The sequence below is a fragment of the Trichomonas vaginalis genome, chromosome II (assembly GCF_026262505.1).
Source record: "Trichomonas vaginalis G3 chromosome II, whole genome shotgun sequence".
Classification (NCBI taxonomy): Eukaryota; Parabasalia; order Trichomonadida; family Trichomonadidae; genus Trichomonas; species Trichomonas vaginalis.
In genome coordinates, this window is record NC_067204.1 from 17962118 (window position 1) to 17968117 (window position 6000).

The 6000-nt window shown below is 34.7% G+C and overlaps 1 annotated feature.

Annotated features, from left to right (window-relative positions):
* Positions 1–6000: part of a mobile genetic element that runs on past both edges of the window.

Genomic DNA, 6000 nt, shown 5'->3' on the forward strand with positions numbered 1-6000 from the left:
CTGGCAACATGTAAGTCAGGGTTGATGTCAGGATTGACGACAATCAATGGGAATGCTGAGTTCTTACCGATCGACAAGATCTCGATCTGACAGTAAAATCCTGAGATGAACTTTTCCTTTGTTGGTTCAGCTTGGTCATCATCAAAGAGATGCTCCAACAAGTATTCACTGCTCTTCATCTCTTCTGTCATAACTTTTGGAATTCCTTCTAAACAGTAAAGTCTAGCAATTGCTGATGGATACAATGATACAGCATCGAAGTCAGTGATGAGTTCTCCTTCATTGTATTGCTTCTTGTTCTCAGCTAGCATGCATCTTCCTCCTTGAATACACTTGGAAATATATTCACGAGGTTTTCCTGCAAGATCAAAGAGATTACCGTTCTTCCAATATACTCTCTTCTCAAAGAGTTTGTTTGAGATAGAACTTATTGAAACATAATCATAAGCATCTATTTCAAACTCAGTCATGAGGTCATTGCGGAACTTAAGAAAGCCATCTCGTAAAATGCGTACATCTTGACCGCAATAGAATGACGAATAAACTTCCATGTCAAAGTGTTCATCATCAATCTTGCAATCTTCAATCTTCTCAATGTTCTCATTAAAAGCTTCAATATCTTTGACATGATTCATGGCATCATCGATGTTACCAACTTTAGTTGTATTAACTAACTCTTCCGTGTAGTAATTATATGGGAAAACTTCTTTTTCACCACTAGTGAGGTGAAACATTTCAGGGAATCTTTCCAACTTAGTTGAGATGATTGCATAAGAGTCTTTGAAGCAGAGAAGTTTTCCTTTGTACTTTCCTTGTATCTGCATCGTTTGTGAACCTTTGATGATTGGAGTTCCTGTAATCTCTTCTAACTGAGACATGAGAAAAGTGACATCGTACGATAAGTTGTGGAAATAAACTAAACTCTTATCTGGTAAAGCTTCGAGGAATTTTGACGCACAGTCACTTCCCCAAATTGATGTATAACCATCATCGTCATCTTCCATGAAACAAATGTTGTATGCTTTGTGAATGTTTCCATCAGTTGATGCTTCGAAGTCAGCAAAGAAAACATGTTCTCTTGGGAACTTCATGTCTTTCTTCGTCTCTGAACTCCAATCTTTCTTCATCCTTGCGCAATAACGCTCATTGTATGTGAGGTCAATCATTTCTTCAAGGTTCTCATTATACATCGTTGTGAAGTATGTGCAAAGTTCTCCTGTTCTAATTGGTTCGAAATAATTGTTAGCAAACAAGAGTTCAATGACTTTTGCAAGTGGTGTAACTAACTTTGAGTTAATTGCATACCTTGTTTCATATCTTCTGTTAACTAACATCTTCTTCTCTAAAGTCCAATCCTTGCACAACTTACAAACATCTTCATAGTTCTTGATGAACATTGAACTTATTGGAAGCTTTTCGTTCAACATGTAGTGGTCATACATTAATAAAAGTTCTACTGTCATCTTTGGTTCTTCATCTGGTTCATAAGTATATGAATGATTTGAATACTTCTCGTTGTATTTGATGACATGGAACCTTATTCCTGTTTCTTTGGCAATAACCTTAATCTTTGACATTGGAAAATCTTTGACACGAATGATTTCCCTCATATGATTAATTGTTGCTTCGTCAACACCAGCTTGAATACAAGCGTAGATGAAACATGAATCTTTCATCATCTTCTTTGCTGTCTCTGCATTAAGTTCGTTGAAGATCTGATACCTCTCTAAGTTAATAGGTAATTTGCATGTCCATGTCCAAAGCTGACCATTACGTGACCTGTTTCTCTTCTTTGAATGGTTTTGTTTGATGATCTTGAGTGCGATCTTTTCTTGACCTGCTGCTCTCATCGTATCTAACATAACTTGTTCTTCAGCTGTGAGTTTATATGGTGTGTACGTTCCTTTTCTCAAAGCAGAAGCATCAACATCTGAATAAGCTGTATAGTCAAAGATCTCGATCTTCCTTAACGAAGGAATACTACAAAGGAAGAAGTCATAGTTTGATTCAAGGACTTTAGATGCTAATTCTTGTACTTCTGCTATTGGAGCTTCATTAAGTAACTGATGAACTAATGATCCCATTGTATTGATGTTCAAATGACGCAAAATGTTTCTCTTCTCATCAAAGTCGTAATAGAATGTCCACTTCTGTTTGAAAAGGTCTATCTGTCCAATGAACTTTGCCATAACTCTTGGAAACATCTTGTTGAAGTAATCTTTTCCTCTTGGACTGTATTGGTCAATTGGTTCAATGTTAAACATAATGAATCTTTCCTCCTGCTTTAGTTATTTTGCGGTCTACCATTTCTCTCATCAGGAAGTTTTTGGGAACCATTAATGTCTTAAACAACGTAAAAGGCAATTCCTCCTGTATCTCTTTGATGCTAATTCGCTCTCATCAATCTTTGGTGGGAGGGTCTGAGTATATTGGTTGATCTTCATTAACGCTTATTATGAGATCTCTGATCGTGAATCTAAAGAAACTGGGGAACTTGAAGCTTGGAACACTCATGATCACATTGTAGTCATTCATAGAAGCCTTGCATTCTTGATTAGCTTCTTCTGCACTTCCTGTAAGTAACTATCCATTGATTCCCTTTAGATCAGAGCTAATTTATTATTGGTAATATCTTTTTCGTTTCTTAGGCAGTTTTGGCTCCAAACATATCAAACATACCTCTCTTGACATCTGGGGAAGTTATTAACAAGTCCTTTAAAGGTACTGAACAAAGAACATTTATAAACCGATAAAAATAATATACGTTTTTTTTTTAATCGTCATCGTAATTCATTAATGTTACGAAGATTCTGTATCATCATCACTGACATTCAAATCTGGTTTCTTCTAACTTCTGGCTATATCTTGGTTTAATCTCTATCACCATAAACATTGGTGACATAATCGAACAGGCTGATCTTTGGAAGTCAACTAAGGTAAACGTAACATTAGAGGGTTGTTCCCCATGGAAATGCATTTTTTTCTAATCATGGTGAGGATTCCCTTCATTATAATTGGTTTTACCAGATTCCAGACAACTCATTGGATTGTTATAAACATTGTATCTGTTACAGATCTTCTTTCGTATCATCAACTTGGTCAATATAATTGATACCATGAGATGACAGACATTGATGAACGAAGGATATAACTTGATACCCGAAGTTGTGAGCAATAGGTGGTTTTTGGCATTTGTAGATAATAAATTATGTACAATACGTAGTTTCACATTCCATATGCACCTAAAATAAGATTTGCTCTATGTGAAGCATCTTTTAATAGACTTTATGGCCTTTGTCGCCTGTTGACGTAAATATAAGTTGATTCGTAGCCACTCAGTGAAACTGTTTAATTATGTGCTTTTTTCTTGTTATAATAATTCAAACTGTTTTGTACATCTCTTGTAGTTTTGATATACAATAGTATCCTGCATATCAAATGAAAGAGCTGACTTAAATGTACACACCTTTTCTTCTCCATCTTCGCTCTAACTGTAAGAACAAAATATCTCTTTTCGTATCACCAAACAATAAATGTTCGCCATAGTACTGAGGGGTCACTTTTACTCTCATCTTTTATCTTACTTGGATGCCCCCCATGTTAGGATCTGTTGACAACTGTAATTGTCCCGTATTATTAGGTATCAGTCGAGTAGATCAATACATCATTTTTATTGTAAGTAAAAGAATGAGTTGATTTGGTTTCCATAAATGCATATGAATGTTATAAGTTCTAGCGTACTTCAATATAAAGAATATACTCTCAGATATTACTGAATTAATGCTTTAGTCATACATAAAGAAGGTGCTTGAGAAGACATTACCATTCGGTACCTGGTATATATCTAGAAAACCAATTGGATACATTCATGTCAAACATGTTAGAAGTCTATAAGTATAATCTACTGTGGTGACATCGTTCAAATAAAACTCAAACGTATCTCCAGGATGAATAGTTAAGTTGTTCCATCTTTTTTGTGGAACACAAAGTTCAATAGATTTACCATGACTCAATGTATAGTAACTTGGACCTTTTTCTGATGGACCAATGTTATAATTTTATAAATATTGCAACTTTACCCATATCATATTACCCAAAGCTAACTGTAATGCTTTCAGGTATTCCATTGTTTACAGATGCATTAGAAGATCTTTGAGATCTGTTCATTAACATAAGTTTTTGTCTGCTTTGTTGTCTAACAGAACTGGTAACTCATGTGCTTTAAAGTGTTAAAAACCATAGACATATTATAGGCAAGTACCATTCAAATTTTGCAAGGTCTCTTGTTAAACTCATATGAGGATTCTTCTTGTGGAGCACTTGAGCCTAAAGTATAGTTCAAGATAATGTCATCAGCTCTTATTTTCTTGATTTGAACTGGTTGGTCATTATTCAGCTCCTATTTTATTGATTATAACAGGTTTGTCTTCTCTTGAACGAATTGATTTAACTGTCAAAGGTTCAGTGAACTCATTATTTTTCAAAGGAACACAATGTTGTATTGATGTTTTCACCACCATTAATATATACTTCTTTTTGCATCCAATACCAGATGCGGGAATGGAACTCTTTCATTAACTTTAACTGTTGTACCATCACCTGGGTACATATCTTTCTCTGGACCTTTGTTGTCTTAAGTATGACAGACTGTGATAAAAAGATATTCTTTAGATGCAACTTTACGTATCTCCGTCAACATAACTTTTGTCAAGCTTTGTCTGCAATCTTAAGTGCAGTTCTTCCTCCATTATTTTGTTCTCCTCAACTTTCTTCGCTAATTCAGCAAGAATTGAGATAAAGATAATCAGTAAGGTCATCAGTACCAGACATAGTAATATTAGTTTTCTTTCTTGATGATTAGCAACTTTTCCTAAGGTCACAAAATCAGGGTACAAAATACTTAACGTAGAAATGATGTTTTTGGTCCAGGATCTTTCTCTTCTTTATCATTAGCATCACGTGCCATTAGAATTGGTTCCAAAGGTCAGGTCACATCAAAACTCTTCAAGTTCCATATAACCTTCATTTTCTGAATCTTTCTATATGAGTTATCTTCTGGAAAACTTGTTTTAGTCTTTCAACTAAATTTTTTATTCCATCACAAAAACCTCCTTTATGATTTGGACCAAGATTACCCAGAGTGTTTCAAGAAACAAGTATCTATACCTTCTTGACTTTAAAAAAAGCCCAAAGAGCATTTATTTGGACTCTGTGAGTGATATCCATGAGGCTGCAGTAGCACCGGCGTTTGCTATGGCAAAGATGAATGATAAAGGGTTGAACTTAAGACCAGATTCTTTATCTTTGACAATTTCAACGAAGTCATTGATATTTTTCTTCAAGTATTCCTTAGTCAGAAGAACTCCACGCCAGCTATACCAGTTGCTTTTGTCTTTCCTTTAACATCAAATGTGATTGGTTTCTTCAAAAAATAACTTCTGGTGTTGTACTGATGCTATCATTAGTGAGAAAAATTCTCGACATGACTTGCTAAGTATCTTTCGTCAATAATGTTCCATCACCAACAATTACCATGTGCTTTTGGACCATCTTCTGTGAATGTCAATGGTTTCTTTAACATAACTTTATCTAAAGTATATTGCAATACCATCTTTTGTACTTGTTCATGACCTAATATATAAGCAAATGCTGCGTTTAAAGCATTATACAATGTATCTTCTTTTTAAATGTTAATTGACTGTTTTCAATCATTGTATATTGAACAGTGTAGACCTTGGGTCAAAATGAACTCCATGGTCAATCGATAATAACGTTTGACATGATATATTATAGTCTCTAATGCTTCATTAATATTTACCTCACGAGTTTCTTGCAAAACCATTACTCGCCATACAATGAAAACATATAATCTCTATCAGTTCTGAAGAATGGAGCATCTAAGTAATTATTCTCAAACTCTTGTCACACGATTCTGTAACGCTTGAAAGGTATTGATTTAAGTCTTGTTTCCAACAATGGTACCATCTGGTTGTTCGATAG